The sequence below is a fragment of the Carcharhinus amblyrhynchos genome, unplaced genomic scaffold, assembly GCF_965287045.1.
Source record: "Carcharhinus amblyrhynchos unplaced genomic scaffold, sCarAmb.v2.hapA scaffold_38, whole genome shotgun sequence".
NCBI classification, from domain to species: domain Eukaryota; kingdom Metazoa; phylum Chordata; class Chondrichthyes; order Carcharhiniformes; family Carcharhinidae; genus Carcharhinus; species Carcharhinus amblyrhynchos.
This window is the reverse complement of record NW_027649779.1, coordinates 3,537,004-3,564,665: the sequence shown is the minus strand read 5'-3', so window position 1 is coordinate 3,564,665 and position 27,662 is coordinate 3,537,004. Positions and strand designations below refer to the sequence as shown.

Genomic DNA, 27,662 nt, shown 5'->3' with positions numbered 1-27,662 from the left:
GCGTCAAAAAGGAGTTTATTATTTTCCAGCAGACATTTGAGAGTGACATCAGAGCAACGAAAACATGCCTTTAACATCGAGGTTCGGATAATGTTGAACAACAAACTGAAATCAAGGAATGCTCCATAGCAGACATCAGAAAGCTAAAATTTGACTGAATGTTTCTACCCGGTTTCGAACCGGGGACCTTTCGCGTGTTAGGCGAACGTGATAACCACTACACTACAGAAACAGCTTGAAATACATTCGAGCAAATCTGCCTGTCTGCAATGTTCAACTGCGCTGTGTTGCTGCAGGTTCCGATGGTTTGACTGAGAGCCCATGTCACTGAATTCAGGAAGATAACCGTTACTTTCAATCTGATTGTACAACATATCCCGAACATCAAAATTTAAAAGTGTCAGTCTCGAAAATATCGAAGGGAGCAATGATTTCTGCCCATTTATTAATGCGTCATTTTCATCTTCTTTCGAATAATCTCAATCAATTGCATTCAGTAAATTAGTCGGTTACTGGAATCGGAAACGAAAAGGGAAAATTCTGGCAAGTCTCACAAGGACTGGCAGCAACTATAAGGAGTGAAAGGGGCTGACATTTCGAGTCCAGGTGACATCTTGTCAACGCTCATTGTACAATTGTACTCTGTATATGTTTCAATATTTAGTTTCAGGGCACTCTGGGGGAATTCCCCTCCTGCACATGCGCCCAGGCAGTTACATTTTAATCTTTTAATATGTTGAATCTTGATGATTATTATTCACATCCTCACCCGTCAGACTTTCGGTTCCTTCTCCATTCGGGAACATTTTTTTTATTGTGTCTGTTTTTCAATCACTCCGGCGCGGTGCGCTCTGGGAAAATACTACAGCACATGCGCGGTTCCGCCACCTGCCTCTTTATAAAAATATGTATTTCATTTAATTTTACTTCCGCTCCTGGCGGGATTTCCGGGTGGGAATTTCTCTCACTTTCTACATTTCTGAACCGTCGCTTTTTCCTCGACAGGGGGCGGGGGGGGTGATGGTGACGTCACGGCAACATGGCGGCTGGCCCCGCCTCTCTACATGACCCTGAAGTTCCGCCAACGAGCAGCGGCCGGGCAGGAGTGGGCAAGAGGTGATACCGGGAGGAGCAGCGCCCGGTCGAGTAACTGCGACCTCTGGTGGTCAGGAAGGGAAATAGCAGCAGCGCAGTCTCTGCCCAAAGGCTTCCCCAGTTCAGCTGCTCAGAGACACTGGGAACCTCTTCAACTGGAAACTTCAGCTTCTCACATTCACACCCTGTGTTCAGTCATTGTTTAATAGACAAGCTCTGTAGTGAAATCAGAAACAACTTGTTCACGTTAAAGGGGATGGGATTCTGGGCCATTCTGCTCAAAAGGCTCTGCTCGCCTTGAAATTTCAATTGAAATGTTCAAGATGAGAATTTATAGATACAAGTCATGTTGCATGTGGAACACTCATGATGCCACAATAAGATCAGTGCAGACACCTCATAGGGTTGTGTGACTGGAGAAGATGTCAGAGATGGAGTGGTTAAATATAGAGCTAAAGGGTCTGAAGCTCAGTTTTGGGTGAAGAAAAATGGCAGTATAAAGAACAAAGAAAATTACAGCACAGGATCATGCCATTCGGCCCTTCAAACCGTCACTGACCATTCTGCCCCACTTAACTAAAACCCCCGATCCTTCCGGGACCATATCTCTCTATTCCCATCCTATTCATGTACTTGTCAAGTGACTTAAAAGTCACAACTGCATCTGCTTCTACTATCTCTCCCCAGCAGCGAGTTTCAGGAACCCACTACTCTCTGTGCAAACAATCTGCCATGTCCATCTCCTTTAAACCTTGCCCCTCGCACTTTAAAGCATGCCTTCATCGGCCGGGCCATTTTGTTCCTGAACATTATCTGAATCTCGATGTTACCCCCATAGTATCTTCGCTCTGGCCTCGGCCTCAAATGCTTTGTGTGAAATAAGAAATGATAAATTGTTTGATGCATTGCCAGGAAAGAAACGTTTCTATTTTGACACCTGCACGTATCAGCCAGTCATCCAGTCTACAAGGCAATTTAATAGGTTTAGATGCAGACTAACATAGTTAATCACCATCTGAAACATGCTAGGGTGAGGGAAGTCTGTATGATTTCAGTTTGGTGCTGGATATTATCAGAATCTCGCTGTTACAGTCGTATTATCTTTGCACTGACCTCAGCTTGAAATGCTTTCTCCAAAATCAGAAATGCTGAATTTTATGAAAAAATTGACAAAATTGTGTAAATTCACAAAGACATGTTGAATTTTGCCCAAAATGTATTTGCGGTTAGCATTTATTTAACATCCTAATCTTATTGAATGTTTTTTTTTCCCGAAAAAATAACGTAAAATAGTCGGTTGCTGTTCATTAGCAATCTCCTAACATTACTTTCTCCAGAGAAGCTGAAAATATGCTTGCCAACATTTGTCTGAATAAGTATAAAGATATTAAATACTTTTTTCATCGAAAGTATCAAGGAATTTATGAACACCTTTTAAAGGTTTGTATTGAGCCAACCAGGAGTACGAACCTGGAATCTTCTGATCCATAGTCAGACGCGTTATCCATTGCGCCACTGGGCCACACGTCATCATTAGGATAGTTGTTATATATTAGCTCGATGTTTCGAAAGTTTCAGGCACAAGAACTGTCAGAAAGTTTGCTTTTACTTGTGAGGAAAAGGTCCATTATTGAGATTGTCTTTATTCATTTACTACCAATCCTAATTGCCCTTGAATTGAGTAACAGCAGTTGAAGGGGCTGTCAAATTTTTCTTTCGATTAGGATTTGGTGATAAACTTAAACGAAACGCCCTTCAGCCAATCCGTCATCTGTATTTGCAAATTAAAACGAGGTTCTACCGAGATTTGAACTCGGATCACTGGATTTAGAGTCCAGAGTGCTCACCATTACACCACGGAACCCAACACAAGGTGAAACTTGAAAATCGTGGATCAATACTTGTGCCAATTTGAACAGCAGGGATAAATATCAGTCCCGTTGTACAATTATTCATATTTATATTTCCCTTGCTGGTTCCTTCTGTAAAAATGAGTAGGCTACCTTCCACTGCATTAAATTTCACTGTAACTGACCACATTCAAACACCAATGTTTGCGTCGAACTGACATAAACCTTACTGCATTAAATCTACTGAACAACATCAGCTTATCACAGCTCTGCTTTCATCACACTGGAAGCCAATGTGAAAATATAAACAATTTCAAATCTTAACAGACAGGAAGGAGTGTGTGAGTGCGGACAATTGGCGCTGTACACATTCCTGTAATCAGTATCTGGGAGAATCAGGCAGATGGGATCCTGGGGGTCTCGAGGTTAGGATTCATTGCTTTCAGATGTCGCAGACTGGCCTCGATATATGAAGATTTAATGCATTTTTTAAAGTAAGAGTAAAAAGCTTTGCGGTTTTCCTTTGTTCGACTTGCCAAAGACTTCTCATGCCCCCTACTAGCTCTCCTAAGCCCTATTTTTTAACTCATTCCGAGCTAACTTGTAACCCTACACAGGTGCCATCAAGTGTTGAAAGTGGAAGTTTGGCCTGGTGTCGCACTGGGTACCAGCTTTAAAGAAATGTAGCACCTTAAAGTTTTGCAGAATGTCATGATGCTTATTGTAGTGATATGGGTTGAGTGTAAGAAACAGTGTGCAAATGATTTGAACAAGTTTTCAGCGTGTTTAGACTGATGTGGAGAAAGCAGAGGCATATTTGGGAGAAAGAGGCTGTGTGAGAGGGGGATTGTTGCAGAGTGCACGTGTTTTGGAGGAAGGTTGAAAGTTTGAGATGCGGTTGTGAATGAAAGGAAGGTGTTGAACAGCTTGAGAGGCTTGTGCGAGGTTGCGTGTGAGATTTGAGTGAGAGCATTTGTGGGCATTTGGGGAATGAAAGCACAAAGTAAGGAAATTATAATGCTGCTGAGTGTGAAGGAAGAGAGAGCATGTGGGAATAGTATTGGCAAGAGTAGCATTGGTGGTTCAGTGGTAGAATTCTCGCTTCCCACGCGGGAGACCCGGGTTCGATTCCCGGCCAATGCAAAGTCCCTTCTTTCTCCGTTCGCTCTGTATATTGAAGCGAATATCATATTAAAATAAGGGGCAATATTAACTCTTGGAAGAAATCCCGAGGGAAATGGATCTTAATATTCCGAAGTAGGTGCAGTTGTGAATGGTGTTATTGATGATTGAGTGGCAAGTATTGGATCGTAAGGCTACTTGTGGTTCGGTCCCTTGCCTCCTGTTGAATTCCTCCCTGTGATAAGAGACACGGATTCATTTTACCTGCACGTTCATAGGAGAAAGGGAATAACCAACACACTACAGCAGCGCTGCGGGATCAACGGAACTAAAGAGACTTGTATAGAATTGTAAACATGCTGCAGTTCTGGAACAGGTTTTCAGAAATAGAATTGTGGTCATTGACACACTAGTTTAGAATATACTTATAACCTACTGTCTCAGTCTCTGTGGCGCAATTGGTCAGCGCGTTCGGCTGTTAACCGAAAAGTTGGTGCTTCGAGACCACCCAGGGACGGAATTTTTCTATTCTTCTCACTGTTAACATTCACGGGTCAACAGTTGCCTGCTTGAACTCATTGAAAAGTCTGGAACTACGAGAGACAGTTTGGTCGTGTACAAGCTGAGACGTTGTTATTGCCTCTGATTCTGTGTGTGCCCTTGTATCTTTAGAGTTACCGGGATCTCTATATGTCTGCGTCTGAATCTTGTGTGCCCCTACATCTATATGTGCCCCTGAATCTGTGTATGCCCCCCTGTAGGCTGTGTGTGTGTGTGTGTGTGTGTGTGTGTGTGTGTGTGTGTGTGTGTGTGTGTGTGTGTGTGTGTGTCTATCCCTGTAAATGTCTGATTCTTTGTGCCTTTTTTAAGACTAAACGGTGAAAATGTCTGCCAAACGAATTGCAGAGGGCAGCAATGTTTACCCACTAAGATTCTGAATTTGATTAACGTCTGATAACTGCATCGAATGTACAGTTTGAAGTCTCACATAATCCCAACTTCAATTTCCAGACATTATCTCCCAATGGGAAATGAAGAACACGATTTATCTGCGGTGCCTGATTATAAAAAGGGCGAATACGCCAGCCGAGATCCTTCTATAAACTCCAATCTCGGACAATATCGTTCAATATTCATATTTCAGTAACCGGTTCGCAGACTCACAAGCACTAGCGCCTGCAGTTACAGTAGCCCGCCAGCAGATGGTGGTGTTGTATCACTTTAATCACAAGGTTAGTGCAGCAGGTTTGAGGAATAATTATTTCCCTGTTTCCATGGAAAGGGAACAATTAGTAATGCAATGGCGTTGATATCTCTGTGATAACATTCACAGGGAAATCTGGCCAAGGATAGCGAATTTAATACTTGCCTTCCGGCTAGTGAACATGCCGATTATAAGCTAATTATTGTGTAACCTTGCATTTAATGATTTAAAGATTTGTCTATTCTCTCATCCAGACATTATCAAATAATATTTCATTATAATTGGACACATATCTACTTTTCGCTGGATTTTCTATTCCTTGGTGCTCATTTTTTTCCCTTAGTCCGTTTAGAAATCCAGCCGAACCTTGCCTCTATGTCATGTTCTGTGTATATTTAAAATGTAGTTGCTTGTTATAATTTTTGACTTCAGCACGATTCGAGCCCTAACTCACTTTGATCTGTAACACAGACTGTAAATTGCATGAGCGCCTCGAAACGACTAACTGTGTACTGATTTGAATTATTAGCTCATTATACCAATCTCACTGTCGAATGCTGACACGGGATTTTATTCAGTGTAATCGCAGACAATCCAATTTTCTGTTCCGAGCTGCAATCAGACTCTGAATGTAACTCAATGGGAGTTTGGGGCTAGTATTTCATGGACATCATCATCTCAGTATCCATCATAATTTCCAATGCCCACCGCACCCCCCCCCCACACCCCAATCCCTCCACACCCCCAACCCCTCCCTCCCGCCCACCTCTCCCTCCCCCGCCTCCCGCCTCCACCCCCCACAAACGCTACACCACCCCACCACCCGCCCCCGCACCCCCCCCCTCCCACCACCTCCCCCCTCCCCCCCGGCCCCAGACCAACACCATTTATTAATCTCGATTCCACGTCTTCAGTTCACCATCATTAGTTTTAATAGTGACATTTATCAATCAGTTGGAGCGATGGAGGCTGAGAGGGCGGGGCTAAATACGCAGGGGTTCAGTAAGGTTTCAGAAGTGGTGGAGTCACCAACTCCCACCCACTTTGACACGGTGCTACTCCATTCTGGAACGGGATTGATGATAAACTGTCAGCTAAACAGAACATTATACTCAGCATGTAATCAGTTTCTGGAGGTGAATGTATCTGAAAGCAGTGGAAGGGAATATCATTTACTGCAGATGATAGAATGACTGTGTGTCTATATCTGTAGTGACAGTGACCTGGGATGAAGCAATGGAGACGGTAATGATGATCAATGAGATACAAATCTCAGATATCACAGCAGAACTGTGAAAAGCTAATGTTGTTCAGCAGATTTCCCACAAGAAGCTATAGAAGAGGCAAAGGCTACGAACGATCTTTGAATGTGGTGAGCTGCAGTGAAATGTAGTGGAGTAGAGTGTATTATTATTCAATTTGACAGAAGGAAGCAGCAAGGGGAATGTGAATATAAATTGCTGGGATTGGGCAAACGGGTTTTTTTTTCCAGGCAGTTCAAACTGACACAACGATCGCTCCTGTTTTCTGTCAGGAAAGAATTTCAGCTTCTGGAATCTTGTTCTCGTCGGTAGTAATAAACCTCGATATTCCCTGGCCGGGAATCGAACCTGGGCTATGGTGGTGAAAGCGCCGAATCCTAACCACTAGACCACCAGGGAAGGTGTAAGCAGCAGCCTTAATCGGACTGATACATTGCAGCGTTTTTCAAATTCTCCAGAAAGGTTTGTCGAAAAAACCCTCATGTTTAGACAGAACAGGAATGACTCCTTCAGCCAACAGCAAACTACTGCAGATGCTGGAACTTAATAAAAAAACTTAAAATGCTGGAAAATCTCAACAAGCATGACGGCATCTCTGGAGAGAGAATGTAAGACAATGTAATTGACTCTAAACTGCCCTCTGAAATGGCACAACAAAATAGCTAGTTCAGTGGGAAATAGGGATGGACAATAAATGCTGACATTGGCATCTATATTGTGTTTGCAGCATTTTATGAAATCATGAATAATTTTCATTTCATGGATTTGAGTTTTGGTCGAACAACTCAGATTGAATGCAAGGATGTGTACAGTGTCGTTTTCGTCAAGAACAACGAACAAAAACATTACCAACTTACTAGGGTAAAGCAGTGGGTGCAAATGGCCCCGTTCGAGAGCGCACACACAGTGAATTTCTGACTGCTGAGTTAAACACTCTGATGAAGGAGTAGCGCAAACTCCACACAGACAGTGACCAGAGCTGGGCATCGAACCCAGGACTCTGGAAGCTGTGAAACAGCAATGCTAAACACCGTGCTACTCTATCGCCCTTTTCTATGCCAAAACATTGAATGTCCCCATTCATAAAGTTGCAAAATGTGGTCCCTCGCCAGAAACTTTCAAATATTAATTTTACCAACCACTAAGGTTCCCAGGCCATAGCCCCTCCTCATCTCAGTTTTAAATCTACCGACCCTCAAACTATCCATATGACCTCTTGCCCCATGAAAAAAAATCTTTGGGTCTATCTTTATTTATCAATCCATTTAGAATTGTATATACCTTGATCAGATTCCCCCCTCACTTCTAAACTTCATCAGCTTATGAGACCATTTCACCTCACTGTCAATTCCATGACCCAGCTCAATCCGTGTTGTCATTGGCTGAACGAGGCAATAATGTTCCATCCAAACAGGACATTTTGAAATAGGAACGTGTCAGAAGTGAAAAAAAAGATCTAAGATGAAAATAAGAAGCAAAGGGATTTGTGTCATGTCAGTTTGGAAACTACTGTTCACTGGTTTCCCTGGTAGTCCAGTGGTTTGTGTTCAGCACTTCCCCACTGATGGGTAGTTTCAATTCCCGCCGAGGAAAATAAGATTATTTGATCTCAGCAAACCATTAATAATGATCTGATTTACTCTCCGATCGAAAGCAGATCTACTAGAATCAGCTGAGTGAGGTTTGCAAGATTCTATCAGAGCTGGAAATTTCACATGTGGAACAGTTCAAGAACAAACACAGAAAGAGAAGGATAGTGATAGACTGCAAAGTACTAACGATTGAGATGTTGCAATGTAAAATCTGTCTGCTAATGAGTCAGGTTTCACCATTTATATTGACACTGAACAATGAAACTTTTCCCTCATCTGCGTTAAAAAACATTTGCAAATATTTCTGTTCAGTTTCGAGCTGTCGGAGTGTTCATGTAATGTTTTCATTGGATGAACACATCATGGTTGAATCAGAAGCTGCCATTTTGCGGGAGAAAGCTGTTTGTGATGAAAGTGGTCTGGTGTGAAAATTAAAGTAACAAAAGCAGCGTGGATGAAGTAAATTCTAAAACACGCTGTAAGCTGCTGGTCTGGTGGTTAGAGTTTGACTCTTTCCCTGCTGTTCGGATTACTGGTCTGAAATTGAAAATTTATTGCTCCCATCGAAACTCTGAAAACACATGTGAGTTGTTACCTGGATGAACATATAAAATATAATCGCGCCTCGTGTCCTGAAGTGCAGACTCCGAGCAAATCCAACAGGAGGTTATCTTGTCATTTCTGGCAGAAATTGGGAAAAGACGAGCTGAAGGACAGTTTAAATGACGCCGGCTCTTCACTGCATGTTACTGTGTGCAGCTCCTTGTGTTTCTGAGGTGAGATGATTTCTGTTTGTTACTAAGTTCAGACTTACCTGAATCAGTGAAGGAGCAGGCTCAATCCTCCTGATGGCCGTTCCAAGTTCCATTGCTTTTAATGGATTTCAGTAACATTATCATCAAATAACATTATTGTGATACCTTTGCACATGGTAGCGTGGCCGAGCGGTCTAAGGCGCTGGATTAAGGCTCCAGTCTCTTCGGGGGCGTGGGTTCGAGTCCCACCGCTGCCAAAATGGATTTGAGTTTTGGTCTCACAGTTCAGATTGAATGCAGGAATGTGCACTGTGTCATTTTCGTCAAGAACAACGAACAGAAACATTACCAACTGAACCATTTGCTGGGGTGAAGCAGTGTGTGCAAGTGGCCCCTTTCGAGAGCACACACACACAGTGAATTGCTGACTGCCGAGTTAAACACTCTGATGAAGGAGCAGAGCTCCAAATCAGTGCTCCCTTAGATATTTTGGAGACGGAAGCTTCTAGCCTACACGCCAGCTGAAATAGCTCAGTTGGGAGAGCGTTAGACTGAAGATCTGAAGGTCCCTGGTTCAATCCCGGGATTCGGCAGCATCCCCATGCTGGTTTTCTGTGCTCTCTGCTAATAGGATCCGTGTTTTGTCTCGCACTGTCTTCAAACATCAATTCACACAAACTGCAACAGGCCAAATACCGATCGTAATTTCCACCCTGCCAGATGTTGTTCTATTTCCTGCTTGTTGGATTTCACTGTTTAAAAACCTTCCTCTATTTCTAAACAATCCCAATGTTAATGAAAGGAGATGGCGGTGAAGGTTTATCTTTGTTTCCTTATGCACACATGCCATGTAACGTCCTGAGTTATTCCAACTTCATCACATTTCAGTGCAGATGTCAGGCCCGCTTTTACATGGCAGTGAAAATACATTTAGTTGACATGATATTTCAACCAAAACAATGTATATTTGCATTACCTCTTTTGATTCCTTCGGAAGGAGGCCATTCGGCCCATCGAGTCCGCACCCACAACAATCCCACTCACTCCCTATTCCCCGTAAACACACAGATTTACCCTTCTGATCCCTCTGACACTAGGACCAATTTGGCATGGCCAATCAAACTAACCCACGCCTCTTTGAAAGCGGAACACCCGGAGGAAACCCACGGAGGCACGGGGAGAACATGCGAACTCCGCACAGACGGTGACCCGAGGACCTGAGTCCCTGGCGCTGTGAGGCATCAGTGCTAATCACTGTGCTACCGTGCTGCCCTTTCTACTGCATTCAATGTCACTGCAGTTCACTCCATTCAAAGTATTAGCATCAATCTGTGATAAACCATCCTGTGGTGATTCTGCTGAATAACATTAAATTATCACCGTTAATGGGCCACCCAACGTTGGGCGCCATTGATTTGAAACTTTGCTGCTTTTCTGGGTGAACTCCAGCTCTCCATTCCTCCCGCAATGTCACCGCTCAAACTGAGTCTTTCTCCTTCCCACATTGTTAAACTCACAGTTACTGGTTTCTGAATGAAAACTGCTTCCATTTCACTGGTGGTGGGAGACTTTACTTTTGAATTCAATTAAAAGTTTTCTTGTCATTGAAGCAGAGATTTGGACAGAGATCTGCAGATATTTGTGTCAGTAGAAACAATAAATTTTCCCCCATTAACAGCCAGATTTAAACCCGTATCGGCATTTTGTATCATCAGCCCTTTCTTGCCTATCGCTCTCTTATTTCCTTTTTGGTTCTTTACAGGTGACTTCTCCAATTCAGACACAAACAAGGAAACTTCCCAAATATTGATTCTGACAGTTGCAGACCTGGAAGTAACGCAGGATTGTTGTACAGAAATAAATCTACATTCCCTGACCGGGAATCGAACCCGGGCCACGGCGAGTGAGAGTGCTGAATCCTAACAACTAGACCACCAGGGAAGCTGATGCGAAGTCTTTAAAATGTTCATTTATCCATTAATCACCTGCTTTTTATTGTATTTCAGACTTTATATTCACCAAATGCAAGTTTATCCTTCACATTTTATCCTTCACAAAGACCTTGTCTTCGTCAAAACTGAGTATGTCATGTCTCTGTGTATATGAGAAAACACCACGCTGGTTAATAATATACTGTATACACTCTCTCAGTAATGACTGAACTGGACCCAGTCTGCATTCATATTAGTACAGATGCTGTATCGATATCTGGTGCATTCGGCTCTGTCTCTGTATTACTGCACAAAAACTCGTCACTCATTTATATTACAACAGATCATATTAGTTGGATTCGCCATGCAAAATTGGCCGTTATTTTCCCGTTGAATATTTGGATTAGCCATGGTAAATGTGTGGGGCTAATGCGGATAGGGCAGAGCGGAGGACCTGGGTGGGATGCAGACTCGGTGGGCCAAATAACCTTTCTTCTGAACTGTAGGAATTCTATGGTTCTATGTCTAAGAAATGTCATAGACATTTGCGTGCTTATTTATTTTAAATAATCTATTTTCTAATCACCCTCTTTGGAAAAATGATCTCTTTTAGCAATTGCCCTTCAGTTTTCCCAGTGATAACCTTCAGCCCATCTCTGCCTTCCACGAATGCATGGAAACACCAAACAGTTCATGTGTTTCAACTGAAGAACATTTAATATGTAAGTATTTATTGACAACCATTCTGTTGTGTGTTCTTGCAAACAAAATGATTTCAGCCTCACTATTTTGTTCCCGGTGTTGACTTATCTGTCTTTAGAGATCTGCTGGAAAACGGATAGGCTGACAATGTGTGACAGCAATACTCACAACAGTTTCAACTCTCTTCAGTTCAGCAACACATTGTTAATCAATGTTCCTTTTTTTTGCCAAGGTGCATGAACCAAAATGTTTGCCTTCATTCGGATTTTTTAACATGCATAAAAAGGACAATAACCATGTAATTTACAAGAAAAGATGAAGTCATCTTGTTTGTTCAGAGACTGTGATTTATGTCCCTCAGCACACGGTTTAATTGTTCCAATGGGGACATTAGAAGATTTATAAATAGGAAATTTCACACTGTGTGCAATGTTGTTTAACTGGGAGTGGTCTCTAGTACAGTCAGCGATCATTGAATTTCAGAGCCATGTTCTGGATTATACCACTTGAGCTTCGTATTCTTTGGGTATTTTACGATATCCAAAGGATTTATTACCCAGTCCTTGCCGTAGTTGGTGTCACTGGTAAGTCATATTTCTCTGTGTTCATTGTCCTTGTCCATGTTACAAAGTTATTGATATCATTCTGTGTAACCTTCATGGTTTGTAGCTGTGAGTGCACTGGAAACATTTCTCCTTGCCACACAGCTATCCTCACACTACCTGACATTCAATTTCAATCTTTCCACTTTATGGTTGTCGTTATGTAACATGATTTCCAGTATTATGATTCACAGCCAATTCCAAATCAGCTGATTCAACATCTTCAACTGCACAGTCTTCAGCACAATCAAAGCAGAGTCATCCAGACCAGAAACATTTGCTCCAAACCTACTGGCACCATTGTGACCCCCATATACAAATCTGAAGAAGGCAGCAAATTGGAGACTTGATTAACTGGTGAATGTGGCCTCTTGCTACATCATTGCGGGGCTTTTCTGCTGTGAACTTGGTCTCGAGCAGAATAGGTGAACTCATTCTATTCTGGGGTGGATTTAATAAAAATGTTTCAGCTGTTCCCGAGGATCCTGAGAGATTGTTTCTCTTGTGCTCAGTCTAAAGTACGAGTAAATTGTGTTTCTCTTCCTTACAGTGAATGTAATGACGATTCTTATCCTGTCACGAGGGAAGTGTGGTCTTTCCAAAAGTGTGATACGTTACCTCATTTCCATGTCAGCAGCGGATCTACTGGTCGTTATCATCGATCTCATATTGAGGCAAATTCCGATTAAGTTTGAATTTTTAATCATTTACCATATTAAAATATGTAATATCCATGCTGTGCTGCTTTATGCAGTCACTGATTGCTCTGTCTGGTTCACTGCCTCTTTCACCTTTGATCGATTTGTGGCTATTACTTGTCAGAAGCTGAAAATAAAATACTGCACTGAGAAAACTGCAACAGTAGTTCTCGGAACTGTGAGTGTGCTATTCAGTGTAAAGAACATTTTCTGGTATTTCATGTATGGTGATAGGTATGTGTTTCAGAATATTCCCCATTTTTGTAATGTAGACTTTGATGCCCTCTCTTCTGCAGCATGGGGAGCCGTTGAAAATCTGCATTATATTTTAACACCGTTCATTCCTTTTTTGTTGATTCTGTTGCTGAATGTTTTCACCATTAAACACATTCTAGGGTCGACCAAATTCCGCAGGAGACTTCAGAGCCACAAGCGTATGGATAGTTCAAAGGACCCAGAGACAGTGAAGAGAAGAAAATCCATTATCTTACTGTTTGCTCTATCAGGAAATTTTATCCTACTATGGTCAGTGTTACTTATCCACTCCTTTTGCAAACGATTATATAATGTAAACTTAATTCATTTCTATATTCCTGCATTTGTGCGGGAATTAGGATTTATGCTCCAACTTCTGAGTTGCTGCACCAATACATACATTTACGCAGTGACCCAGACACAATTCAGAGAGGATCTAAAGAATGTGATCAGATCTCCATTTACTGCAATTGTGAAATTACTTACAGAATAAACATATTTTTCGTTAGAACAGGGTGATTATCTCGTGTTCTGCACAAAACAATATCTCAGTGAAACATACACAGTGTAGACATATTTTGTGTCACCATTTCTGATTAAAACGTGTATTGAAATTGTAAAAACAAATAAAAAAATGAATTGAGTCCAGAAAAAATCCAGATTCAAATCAGCTAATACTAATGAACCAGCCTGGACTTCATGTTGACCTCCAGTTTTGTACCATTCTGTTAGCTTGCGTGGATGTTTGCATTTCACTTCAGCTGCAACACAACTCCCTCAATGAAATGAATCTCAAAACTCAACCCCCGTGAACTCTCTTCACAATTCCACCCCACCTCACCACACCCCCACCCTCCCGCTCAGCTCGACCCTCAGCCCAAACAGTCCCGCGCCCTTTGCACAGTATTCATTACCGGATTTAGCAATGGTGAATTGAACAGATTGGAGTAGAGATTCATGGATGAATGGATTATTTGGCAAAGGTGGTTGCAAATCTTCCCCATAGAACAGAATATAAGCAAGGTTGGTCTTTGTTAGTGAAGGGTCTGAAAAGTAAATAATTGTTGAAAAATTCTGACAAAAATAGATTTATCTTCAGTTATTAATATGTTTTTTTAATGAATTCTGAACAAGTATTTAAAATAATAAAATAGAATGTAATGGAATGATTAACCGAAAACAGGCATCTTTATTAGCAGGAATAACAAAGTAAGTATTCTATTCATAACCATTCCATGCCATAAGTTACTGGAAAATATGTAAACGACTTTTTATTCACTTTTTCCTACTCTTAAAAAAAAAACTCTGAAAACCTTTTTCACTGCAAACATGATTATAGTGATCCAGTTTCACCATCTGCTGGCGACTCGCAGCGCTGGTCTCATGTGTCTGCATTCAGTAGCTGGATGTCTGCACTTGGCAACCAGTTGCTCAAGTGTGGATATTGGACAAAATTGTCGGGATTGAAGTTTTCCAACAGGAGCTCGGCTGGTCAGTTTGCCATTTTATCAGCAGTCACTGCACAGGAATTCTATTTCTCTTTCCCGTGGGAGATAGTGACTAGAGATTGGAGATGTATATTTAACACGTGTATTTGTACATTCGGTGGCGTTATGAAACGCAAATCCAATTTTGAGTGGGAGTGGCTGAAATTTCCTGAACTCTGCCATTCACCTGTCACAGATTATCACTTTTAATCTCTCATAATGGACCTAACTCAACGTTGTTTATATTTCCATGAGAATTGTTTCAAAGGATGCGCTGGCCCTCGTAACAAGGTGATCTGCTTGAAACTTATAACGTTCTGAAGGTCCGTAGAAGTTGGGGCGTTAAGAGAGATACAAGCCCTCTCTTCTGTTTGTCCTCCTCTCACTTTTTCGAACAGTGAACTTTCTTAAAATCTGGATTATTAATGCCTCGTTTCAGTTATGATACAAGCCCACTCCTTTTCCCTACAGTTTATGTTAGCTAAACATTGCGTGGAGGCTCTAGAGAGAATTGAACTCACAACCACTGGTTTATAAGACCAGTACTCTGAGCACTGAGCTACGGAGCCAAATGATGCTAGGTTATTGCGGTATTTGTAACATTATCAGTGGATTGAGGAGCAGGATGGGGTTTGAGGTGGGGGATTTTTGATGAATGGAGAAATGTCTGAGGTGGAGAACAGGAAATTAAAAGACGCAACTTGAAAGGGACATGATTTGACATGTGTGCTGTGTGTGTATCTGACATGTATGTTGTGTATCTGACATGTATGTTCTTCAGAGTTTATCGTTAGTGTTACATCTCTGACTTCTCCAGCTCCGAGGCCAGTTCATCCAGCCGGAAGATTTAGATGTTGTTCCCTTCACAGACGCTGTGGGGCGATTGATTTCTGTGTTTCTCCTGAGAGGAGAGATTCAGTGGGATGAGTCTGTTCGCTCTGGAATTTAGAATAATCAGAGATGATCTTATTGAAAAATCTGAAATAGGGGAACAGTGTGACATGAAAATCTTGAGAGGGTTTCCCCCCGGCCCCTCCCCTGGCTAAAATATTAAGAACAAAGGAAAAATACGGTGAATGATGTAAGAGGATTTTGGAATGCTTGGGAAAGGTGAAGCTAAGAATTGAAAGATGTGATTGATGTAATTGATGACTGAGAGGGATGGATAGAAACTGTGGGGATTCAATGTAAACGTTGAAATCTGAACAAACTGAGACACCAAATAGAAAAGCCATATTCTCTCCACGCATTTTAGGTTACGGAAAGCCCCACAGTGCATGTGGCCGGCTAGCTCAGTCGGTAGAGCATGAGACTCTTAATCTCAGGGTCGTGGGTTCGAGCCCCATGTTGAGCGTCTTTCTTTTTAAACTTTGACTCAATCCTGGGTGAATTCCAGATCTCCGTTCCCCCAGAAGTGTCAAGGCTGAAACTGACTCTCTCTCTCCTTTCTACGTTGTTCGTCTCACCGTTGTGAATGAAAACTGCCTCCAGATCACTGGAAGGCGGTGAGTTTAGCGCTGAACTCAGCGAGAGGTTTTGTTCTCATCGACCCTAGAATGTGTTTAATGGTGAAAGCATTCAGCAACAGAATCAACAAAAAAGGAATGAACGGTGTTAAAATATAATGCAGATTTTCAACTGCTCCCCATGCTGCAGAATAGAGGGCATCAGAGCCTACATAACAAAAATGGGGAGTATTCCGAATCGCATATCTATCACCATACATGAAATACCAGAAAATGTTCTTTACACTGAATAGCACACTCACAGTTCCGAGAACTACTGTTGCAGTTTTCTCAGTGCAGTATTTTATTTTCAGCTTCTGACAAGTAATAGCCACAAATCGATCAAAGGTGAAAGAGGCAGTGAACCAGACAGAGCAATCAGTGACTGCATAAAGCAGCACAGCATGGATATTACATATTTTAATATGGTAAATGATTAAAAATTCAAACTTAATGAGAATTTGCCTCAATATGACATCGATGATAACGACCAATAGATCCGCTGCTGACATAGAAATGAGGTAACGTATCACACTTTTGGAAAGACCACACTTCCCTCGTGACAGGATAAGAATCGTCAATACATTCACTGTAAGGAAGAGAAACACAATTTACTTGTATTTTAGACTGAGCACAAGAGAAGCAAACTCTCAGGATCCTTGGTAACAGCTGAAACATTTTTATTAAATCCACCTCAGAATAGACTGAGTTCACCTATTCTGCTCGAGACCAAGTTCACAGCAGAACAGCCCCGCAATGATGTAGAAAGAGGCCACATTCACCAGTTCATAAAATCTCCAATTTGCTGCCTTCTTCAGATTTGTATATGGGGGTCACAATGGTGCCAGGAGGTTTGGAGCAAATGTTTCTGGTCTGGATGACTCTGCTTTGATTGTGCTGAAGACTGTGCAGTTGAAGATGTTGAATCAGCTGATTTGGAATTGGCTGTGAATCATAACACTGGAAATCATGTTACATAACGACAACCATAAAGTGGAAAGATTGAAAGTGAATGTCAGGTAGTGTGAGAATATCTGTGTGGCAACGAGAAATGTTTCCAGTGCATTCACAGCAACAAACCATGAAGGTTACACGGAATGATATCAATAACTGGATAACATAGACAAGGACAATGAACACAGAGAAATATGACTTACCAGTGACACCAACTACGGCAAGGACCGGGTAGTAAACCTTTTGGCTATCATAAAATACCCAAATGATACGAAGCTCAAGTGGTATAGTCCAGAACATGGCTCTGAAGTTCAATGATCGCTGGCTGTACTAGAGACCACTCCCAGTTAAACAATATTGCGCACACTGTGAAAATTCCTATTTATAAATCCTCCAATGTCCCCATTGAAACAATTAAACCGTGAGCTGAGGGACATGAATCCCAGTCTCTAAACTAACAAGATGACTTCATCTTTTCTTGTAAATTACATGGTTATTGTCCTTTTTATGCATGCTAAAAAATCCGAATGAAGGCAAACATTTTGGTTCATGCACTTTGGCAAAAAAAAGGAACATTGATTAACAATGTGTTGCTGAACTGAAGAGAGTTGAAACCGTTGTGAATATTGCTGTCACACATTGTCAGCCTATCCGTTTTCCAACAGATCTCTAAAGACAGATAAGTCAACACCGGGAACAAAATAGTGAGGCTGAAATCATTTTGTATGCAAGAACATAAAACAGAATGGTTGTCAATAAATACTTACATATTAAACGTTCTTCAGTTGAAACACATGAACTGTTTGGTGTTTCCATGCATTCGTGGAAGGGATGGGCTGAAGGTTATCACTGGGAAAACTGAAGGGGAATTGCTAAAAGATTTCATTTCTCCAAAGGGGGTTATTAGAAAATAGAATATTTAAAATAAATAAACACGCAAACGTCTATGATATTTCTTAGACATAGAGCCATAGAATTTCTACAGTTCAGAAGAAAGGTTATCTTGGCCCACCGAGTCTGCATCCCACCCAGGTCCTCCCCTCTGCCCTATCCCCGTTAGCCCCACACATTTTCTATGGCTAATCCACATACTCAAAAGGAAAATAACGGGCAATTTTGCATGGCCAATCCAACTAATATGATCTGTTGTAATATAAATGAGGGACGGGTTTTGTGGAGTAATACAGAGACAGAGCCGAATGCACCAGATATCGATACAGCACCTGTACTAATATGAATGCAGACTGGGTCCAGTTCAGTAATTACTGAGAGAGTGTATACAGTATATTACTAACCAGCGTGGTGTTTTCTCATCTAAATAGAGACATGACATACTCAGTTTTGACAAAGACAAGGTCTTTGTGAAGGATACAATGTGAAGGATAAACTTGCATTTGGTGAAGAAAAAATCCCAAATACAATAAAAAGCAGGTGATTCATGAATAAATGAACATTTTAAAAGCGCGTGCATCAGCTTCGCTGGTGGTGTAGTAGTTAGGATTTGGCGCTCTCGCTACCGCGGCCCGCGTTCGATTCCCAGTCAGGGAATGAAGGTTTATTGCTGTACAACAATCCTGCGTTACTTCCAGGTCTGCAACTGTCAGAATCAATATTAGGGAGATTTCCTTGTTTGTGTCTGAATTGGAAAAGTCACATGTGAAGAACAAAAAGAGAAAATAAGAGAGCGATAGGCTGGAAAGTGCTGATGGTACAAAATGCTGATACGGGTTAAAATCTGGCTGTTAGTGGGGGAAAGTTTATTGTTTCTACTGACACCAATATCTCGCAAATCTGGGTCCAAATCTCTGATTCAATGACAAGAAAACTTTTAATTGAATGAAATAGTAAACTCTCCCACCCCTAGTGAAGTGGAGGCAGTTTTCACTCAGAAACCAGTAACTGTGAGTTTAACAATGTGGGAAGGAGAAAGACTCAGTTTGAGCGGTGACATTGCGGGAGGAATGGAGAGCTGGAGTTCACCCAGAAAAGCAGCAAAGGTTAAAATCAATGGCGCCCAACGTTGGATGGCCCATTAACGGAGATAATTTAATGTTATTCAGCAGAATCACCACACGATGGTTTATCACTGGTTGATGCTAATCCTGTAAATGGAGTGAACTGCAGTAGCATTGAATGCAGTAGAAAGGGCAGCGTGGTAGTAGCACAGTGGTTAGAGCTGCAGTGTATGTGCCTGGCTAGCTCAGGCGGTAGAGCATGAGACTCTTAATCTCAGGGTCGTGGGTTCGAGCCCCACGTTAGGCGTCAGTATTTTTAAACTTTGACTTATTCCTGGGTGAATTCCAGATTTTCGTTCCTCCAGAAGTGTCACGGCTAAAACTGTGTCTCTCTCGCTTCTACGTTGTTCATCTCACAGTTGTGAATGAAAACTGCCTGCAGTAGCTAAGAGCAGTGGGCGAGAAGAGGATTGGGAAAGGTTTAAATGTCAACAAAGATTGACAAAAAAGTTGATAAAGGAGGGTAGAAGAAGCTATGAAGCTGGGCTAGCGCTTAATATAAAAAAGGATAGCAAGAGTTTTTATAAATATATAAAAAGGAAGAGGCTGGCTAGGGTGAACGTTGGTCCTTTAGAGGATGAGAAAGGGGACCTAGTGGTAGGGGATGGGGATATGGCTAAGGTCTTGAATAACTTTTTTGTTTCTGTCTTCACGGAGGAGGACGTGAATAATTTGCCGGGTGTTAGCGATGGAAAGGTGGTAGGACTGGAGGGTCTTAATGACATTACTGTTACTAGAGAGGTGGCGCGCGACAGACTGGAGGGGCTGATTGTGGACAAGTCCCCAGGACCGGATGGAATGCATCCGAGGGTTCTGAAAGAAATGGCGGAGGTGATAGTGGATGCCTTGGTGGTTATTTTCCAGACGTCGCTGGATTCCGGGGAAGTGCCGGAGGATTGGAAAACGGCTAATGTTACGCCGTTGTTTAAGAAGGGTGCCAGGCAAAAGGCGGGGAATTACAGGCCGGTTAGTTTAACGTCTGTGGTAGGTAAAATGTTAGAATCCGTCATTAAGGAGGAAATTGCGAGGCATCTTGAAGGGAATTGCTTGATAGGGCAGACGCAACACGGTTTCATTAAAGGGAAGTCGTGTCTGACAAATTTACTGGAGTTCTATGAGGATGTGTCTAGGGCGGTGGATAGAGGAGAGCCGGTGGATGTGGTCTTTCTGGATTTTCAGAAGGCGTTTGACAAGGTACCTCACAAGAGGTTACTGCAGAAGGTCAGAGGACATGGAGTTGGGGGTAGGGTGTTAGCGTGGATAGAGGATTGGTTGTCAAATAGGAGGCAGAGAGTGGGGGTCAATGGGTGCTATTCGGATTGGCGGTTGGTGACTAGTGGGGTGCCCCAGGGGTCGGTGCTGGGGCCTCAGCTATTTACCATTTATATAGATGATCTGGAGGAGGGAACCGAGTGTAGGGTGTCGAAATTTGCTGATGACACCAAGATTGGGGGAAAGGCAAATTGTGCGGAGGGTATGGAGAGTCTGCAGAAGGATCTAGATAGGCTGGGCGAATGGGCCAGGAAATGGCAAATGGAATTTAATGTTGGCAAGTGTGAGGTGGTCCACTTTGGTAGGAAGAATGGTAGGAAGGACTATTACTTACGTGGCGAAAAACTGCAGCAGGCGACGGTGCAGAGGGACCTCGGGGTCCTTGTGCATGAGTCGCAAAAACCCAGCCTGCAGGTGCAGCAGGTGGTCAGGAAGGCGAATGGGATGCTGGCCTTCATAGCGAGGGGGATTGAATATAAAAGTAGGGAGGTCTTGCTGCAGCTGTATAGGGCATTGGTGAGGCCGCAGCTGGAGTACTGTGTGCAGTTTTGGGCGCCGCACCTGCGCAAGGATATTTTGGCCTTGGAGGGAGTGCAGAGGAGGTTTACTAGGCTGATACCGGAGTTGAGGGGGTTGAGCTATGAGGAGAGGCTGAATAAACTAGGCTTGTACTCGTTAGAGTTTAGAAGAATGAGGGGAGATCTCATTGAGACGCATAAGATGATGAATGGGATGGATAGGATAGAGGTGGAAAGACTCTTCCCGCTCAAAAAAGACAGTAGGACTAGGGGGCACAGCCTCAAGATAAAGGGGGGGCGGTTCAGAACGGAGTTGAGGAGGAACTTCTTCACTCAAAGGGTGGTGAATCTCTGGAATTCTCTGCCCGTTGAAGTGGTGGAGGCTGCCTCGCTAAATATTTTTAAGAAGCGGGTTGATGGGTTTTTGATAAGAGAGGGGATTAAGGGTTATGGGGAGAGGGCGGGAAAGTGGAACTGAGCCACGACAGATCAGCCATGATCTTATTGAATGGCGGGGCAGGCTCGAAGGGCCAGATGGCCTACTCCTGCTCCTATTTCTTATGTTCTTATGTTCAGTTCACTGGAAGGCGGTGACTTTAGCGCTGAACTCAGCGAGAGGTTTTGTTCTCATTTATTATGAGATTTAAACCCAGATCTGCGAGATTGTGTCAGTGGAAACAACAATCATCTCCATTGTAATTCAATCATGCAGCCTTCCATCCTATCAAAAGACTATTTGTTCTTCCCTCCTCTCTCTCTCTCTATTTTGCTTGACCCTGTACTTGTTTGAAAACCGCGAAATCATCAATTTCTTCCAGTTAGGGTCAAAGGTCAGCAACCTGTCTCATTCACTCTCTTTCCCGCCACAGAAGCTGTTGAAACTGATGAATCTTCCAACATTTTCCGTTTTGAGGTGGGATTTGCAGCAACTACAGTTCCTTCTTTTGGATCACAGTGGATCACTTTTCTCTGACTGAACCATAACTGTCTCAATAGTTAAAGGGCTGAGGTTTTAAATAATAAGAGCCCCGAATATGTCACCCTGTCTGACATGAAATGAAACAAAATGAAAATTACTAATTATTTCATAAATTGCTGCTAACACAATATAGATTTCATTGTCAGTATTTGTTATCCATCCCTATTTCCCACTGAACTAACTAGGTTGTTGGGCCATTTCAGAGGGCAGTTTAGACTCAATTACATTGTCTTACATTCTCTCTCCAGAGATGCCGTCATGCCTGGTGAGATTTTCCAGCATTTTAAGTTTTGTTTTAAGTTTCAGCATCTGCAGTAATTTGCTGTTGGCTGAAGGAGTCATTCCTGTTCTATCTAAACAATTTTTTTTCCTCAACAAGCCGTTCTGGAGAATTTGAAAAACGCTGCAATGTATCGGTCAGATTAAGGCTGCTGTTCGTACCTTCCCTGGTGGTCTAGTGGTTAGTATTCGGCGCTCTTACCGCCGCGGCTCGGGTTCCATTCCCGGTCAGGGAATGTTGATTTTATCGCTGCCGACCAGCACAAGGTTTAGCAGGGTCTGAAATTCCTTCCTGATGGAAAACAGGAGTGATCATTGTGTCAGTTTGAACTACCTGGAGAAAAAAAATAAAACCATTGGCCCAATCCCGGCAACTTATATTTACATTCCCCTTGCTGCTTCCTCCTGTCAAAATGAATAATAATACATTCTACTCCACTACATTTCACGACAGCTCACCACACTCAAAGATCACTCGTAGCCTCTGCCTCTTCTATAGCTTCTTTTGGGAAATCTGCTGAACAACATGAGCTTTTCACAGTTCTGCTGTGATATCTGAGATTTGTATCTCATTGATCATCATTTCGGTCTCCATTGCTTCATCCCAGGTCACTGTCACTACAGATATAGTCACACAGTCATTCTATCACCTGCAGTAAATGATATTCCCTTCCTTTGCTTTCAAATTCATTCCCCTCCAGAAACTGATTACATGGTGAGTATAATGTTCTGTTTAGCTGACAGTTTATCATCAATCCCGTTCCAGAATGGAGTAGCACCGTGTCAAAGTGGGTGGGAGTTGGTGACTCCACCAGTTCTGAAACCTTACTGGACCCCCGCGTATTTAGCCCCGCCCTCTCACCCTCCATCGCTCCAACTCATTGATAAATGTCACCATTAAAACTAAAGATGGTGAACTGAAGACGTGGAATCGAGATTAATAAATGGTGTTGGTCTGCGGCCGGGGGTGGGGTGGGGGCGTGTATGGGGGGGTGGAGGTTGCGGGAGAGGGAGGCGTTGGGGGCGTGGAGTGGGGTGGGGGGGGCGGTGCGGAGGACATGGGAAATTCTGATGGATACTGAGATGATAATGTCCATGAAATACTAGCCCCAAACTCCCATTGAGTTACATTCAGAGTCAGATTGCAGCTCGGAACAGAAAATTGGATTGTCTGCGATTACATTTAATAAAATCCCGTGTCAGCATTCGACAGTGAGATTGGTACAATGAGCTAATAACTCAAATCAGTGCACAGTTAGACATTTTGAGGCGCTCATGCAATTTGCAGTGTTTGTTATAGATCAGAGTGAGTTAGGGCTCGAATTGTGCTGAATTCAAAAATTATAACAAGTTACTATATTTAAATATACACAGAACATAACATAGAGGCAGGCTTCGGCTGGATTTCTAAACGGACTAAGGGGAAAAAAAATGAGGGCCGAGGAACGGAAAATCCAGCGAAAAAGAGATATGTGTCTAATTATAATGAAATATTATTTGATAATGTCTGGATGAGAGAATAGACAAATCTTTAAATCACTGAAAGGTAAGGTTATACAATAATTAGCTGGTAATCGACATGTTCACTCGCGGGAAGGTAAATATGAATGCAAGTATTAAATTCGCTATCCTTGGCCAGATTTCCCTGTGAATCTTACTGACAGAGATATTACTGCCATTGCTTTACTGATTGTTCCCTTTCCATGGAAACAGGGAAATAAAATTTCCTCAATTTTTTCCTCAAACCTGCTGCACGGTCTTGTGATTAAAGTGATACATCACCGCCATCTGCTGGCGGACCACAGAGACTGCAGGCGCTGGTGCTTGTGAGTCTGCGAATCGGTCGCTGAAATATGAATATTGAAAGATATTGTCCGAGATTAGAGATTGTAGAAGGATCTCGGCTGGCGTATTCGCCCTTTTTATAACCAGGCACCTCAGATAAATCGTGTTCTTCATTTCCCATTGGGTGATAATGTCTGGAGATTGAAGTTGGGATTATTTGAAACTTCAAATTGTACATTCGATGCAGTTATCAGACGTTAATCAAATTCAGAATCTTAGTGGGTAAACATTTCTGCCCTCTGCAATTCGTTTGTCAGACATTTTCACGGTTTAGTCTTTAAAAAAGCACAAAGAATCAGCCATTTACAGGGACACACACACACACACACACACACACACACACACACACACACACACACACACACACACACACACACACACACACACACACACACACACACACAGGTATTGGGAGCCTACAGAGAAACAGGGGGGCATACACAGACTCAGGGACACATACAGATGCAGGGGCACACTAAATTCAGATACACCAAGATTCAGGCGCAGACATATAGGGATTTTCGTAACTCGAAAGAAACAAGGGCACACACAGAATCAGAGGTATATACAATGTCTCAGCTTGGATACTACCAAATTCTCTCTCGTAGTTCCAGACTTTTCAATGAGTTGAAGCAGGCAACTGTTTACCCATGAATGCTGATAGTGAGAAAAATAGCAAACATTTCGCCCGTGGGTGGTCCCGAACCACCAACCTTCTGGTTAACAGCCGAACGCGCTGACCAATTGCGCCACAGAGACTGAGACAGCAGTTAAATATATTCTAAACTAGTGTATCAATGACCACAATTCTATTTCTGAAAACCTGTTCCAGAACTGCAGCATGACGATACTGTTTACAATGCTATACAAGTCTCTTTAGTTCCGTTGATCCTGCAGCACTGCTGTAGTGTGTTTCTCCTATGAACGGGCAGGTAAAATAAATCCATGTCTCTTATCGTAGGCAGGAAGGGAACTAACCACCAGTAGCACCAATATTGGGGACCATTTCCCTCAGGATTTAGCTCCAAGACTTGATATTTCCATTGGTTTCCCCCAATTTTGGCAGGAGATTCGCTTCAATATACAGAGTGAACGGGAAAGGAAGCTTTGCATTGAGCCGGGAATCGAACCCGGGCCTCTCGCGTGGCAGGCGAGAATTCTACCACTGAACCACCAATGCTGCTTTTAGTAGTGCTAACCCCCACATGCTCTCTCTTCCTTCACACTCAGCAGCATTGTAATTTCCTTACTTTGTCCTTTCGTTCCCCAAATGCCCACAAGTGCTCTCACTCAAATCTCACACGCAACATCGCAAAAGCCTCTCATGCTGTTCAACACCTTCCTTTCATTCACAACCACATCTCAAACTTTCAACCTTCCTCCAAAACACAAACACTCTGCAACAGTCCCCCTCTCACACAGCCTCATTCTCCCAAATATGCCTCTGCTTTCACCACATCAGTCTAAACACGCATAAAACGTGTTCAAATCATTTGCACACAGTCTCTTGCACTCAACTCATATCACTACAATACGCCTCATGCCATTCTGCAAAAGCTTTAAGTTGCTACATTTCTTCAAAGCTGGTACCCAGTGCGACACCAGGCCAAACTTCCACTTTCTACACTTGATAATACCTTTGTAGGGTTACAAGTTAGCTCCGAATGAGTTAAAAAATAGGGCTTAGGAGAGCTAGGAGGAGGCATGAGAAGTCCTTGGCAAGTCGGATAAAGGAAAACCCCAAAGCTTTTTGCTCTTACGTTAAAAAATGCATTCAATCTTCATATATCGAGGCCAGTCTGTGACATCTGAAAGCGTTGAATCCGAACCTGGAGACCAGCAGGATCCCACCTACCTGATTCTCCCAGATACTGATTACAGGAATGTGTACAGCGCCAATTGTCCGCACTCACACACTCCTTCCTGTCTGTTAAGATTTGAAATTGTTCATATTTTCACATTGGCTTCCAGTGTGATGAAAGCAGAGCTGTGATAAGCTGATGTTGTTCAGTGAACATAAGAACATAAGAAATAGGAGCAGGAGTAGGCCATCTGGCCCTTCGAGCCTGCCCCGCCATTCACTAAGATCATGGCTGATCTGTCGTGGCTCAGTTCCACTTTCCGGCCCTCTCCCCATAACCCTTAATCTCCTCTCTTATCAAAAACCCATCAACCCGCTTCTTGAAAATATTTAGCGAGGCAGCCTCCACCACTTCAACGGGTAGAGAATTCCAGAGATTCACCAACCTTTGAGTGAAGAAGTTCCTCCTCAACTCCGTTCTAAAACGCCCCCCCTTTATCTTGAGGCTGTGCCCCCTAGTCCTACTGTCTTTTTTGAGCGGGAAGAGTCTCTCCACCTCTATCCTATCCATCCCATTCATCATCTTATACGTCTCAATGAGATCTCCCCTCATTCTTCTAAACTCCAACGAGTACAAGCCTTGTTCATTCAGCCTCTCCTCATAGCTCAACCCCCTCAACTCCGGTGTCAGCCTAGTAAACCTCCTCTGCACTCCCTCCAAGGCCAAAATATCTTTGCGCAGGTGCGGCGCCCAAAACTGCACACAGTGCTCCAGCTGCGGCCTCACCAATGCCCTATACAGCCGCAGCAAGACTTCCCTACTTTTATATTCAAGCCCCCTCGCTATGAAGGCCAGCATCCCATTCGCCTTCCTGACCACCTGCTGCACCTGCAGGCTGGGTTTTTGCGACTCATGCACAAGGACCCCGAGGTCCCTCTGCACCGTCGCCTGCTGCAGTTTTTCGCCACGTAAGTAATAGTCCTTCCTACCATTCTTCCTTCCAAAGTGGACCACCTCGCACTTGCCAACATTAAATTCCATTTGCCATTTCCTGGCCCATTCGCCCAGCCTATCCAGATCCTTCTGCAGACTGTCCACACCCTCCGCACAATTTGCCGTTCCCCCATTCTTGGTGTCATCCGCAAATTTCGACACCCTACACTCGGTTCCCTCCTCCAGATCATCTATATAAATGGTAAATAGCTGAGGCCCCAGCACCGACCCCTGGGGCACTCCACTAGTCACCATCCGCCGATCCGAATAGCACCCGTTGACCCCTACTCTCTGCCTCCTATTTGACAACCAATCCTCTATCCACGCTAACACCCTACCCCCAACTCCAAGTAAGGTTTATGTCAGTTCGATGCAAACATTGGTGTTTGAATGTGGTCAGTTACAGTGAAATTTAACGCAGTGGAAAGTAGCCTATTCATTTTTACAGGAGGAATCAGCAAGGGAAATATAAATATGAATAATTGTGCAACGGGACTGATATTTCTCCCTGCTGTTCAAATTGGCACAAGTATTGATTCACGATTTTCAGGTTGTATATACGTGTTGGGTTCTGTGGTGTAATGGTGAGCACTCTGGAGTCTGAATCCAGCGATCCGAGTTCAAATATCGGTAGAACCTTGTTTTAATTTGCAAATACAGATGATGGTTTGGCTGTCGAGCATTTCGTTTAAGTTTATCACCAAGTCCTAATCGAGAGGAGAATTTACCAGCCCGTTCAACTGCTGTTACTCAATTCAAGGGCGATTAGGGATGATAGGAAATGAGTAAAGACAATCTGAATAATGGACCTTTTCCTCACAAGTTAACGCAAACTTTTTGACAATGTTTCTGCCTGAAACTTTCGAAATGTCGAGCTAATATGTAACAACTATCCCACCTTCCCATGTGGGCTAGTGGCGCAGTGGGTAACACGGCTGACTACGG

General features: G+C 43.0%; 8 non-coding genes across 8 annotated transcripts; 6 read left to right on the top strand and 2 right to left on the bottom strand.

Moving 5' to 3' along the window:
- Positions 1-159: 159 nt before the first annotated feature.
- On the bottom strand, positions 160-232 carry trnav-aac (transfer RNA valine (anticodon AAC)). The gene has a single exon. It is a non-coding gene; the product is annotated as a tRNA-Val (tRNA).
- Positions 233-4,017: 3,785 nt separating this feature from the next.
- On the top strand, positions 4,018-4,088 carry trnag-ccc (transfer RNA glycine (anticodon CCC)). Its single transcript has one exon. It is a non-coding gene; the product is annotated as a tRNA-Gly (tRNA).
- A 422-nt stretch (positions 4,089-4,510) lies between these two features.
- Positions 4,511-4,584, top strand: trnan-guu (transfer RNA asparagine (anticodon GUU)). Its single transcript has one exon. It is a non-coding gene; the product is annotated as a tRNA-Asn (tRNA).
- A 4,471-nt stretch (positions 4,585-9,055) lies between these two features.
- On the top strand, positions 9,056-9,137 carry trnal-aag (transfer RNA leucine (anticodon AAG)). The gene has a single exon. It is a non-coding gene; the product is annotated as a tRNA-Leu (tRNA).
- A 263-nt stretch (positions 9,138-9,400) lies between these two features.
- trnaf-gaa (transfer RNA phenylalanine (anticodon GAA)) lies at positions 9,401-9,473 on the top strand. The gene has a single exon. It is a non-coding gene; the product is annotated as a tRNA-Phe (tRNA).
- A 6,364-nt stretch (positions 9,474-15,837) lies between these two features.
- trnak-cuu (transfer RNA lysine (anticodon CUU)) lies at positions 15,838-15,909 on the top strand. Its single transcript has one exon. It is a non-coding gene; the product is annotated as a tRNA-Lys (tRNA).
- Positions 15,910-19,203: 3,294 nt separating this feature from the next.
- Positions 19,204-19,276, top strand: trnak-cuu (transfer RNA lysine (anticodon CUU)). The gene has a single exon. It is a non-coding gene; the product is annotated as a tRNA-Lys (tRNA).
- Positions 19,277-25,030: 5,754 nt separating this feature from the next.
- trnag-gcc (transfer RNA glycine (anticodon GCC)) lies at positions 25,031-25,102 on the bottom strand. The gene has a single exon. It is a non-coding gene; the product is annotated as a tRNA-Gly (tRNA).
- Between the last annotated feature and the right edge of the window lie 2,560 nt (positions 25,103-27,662).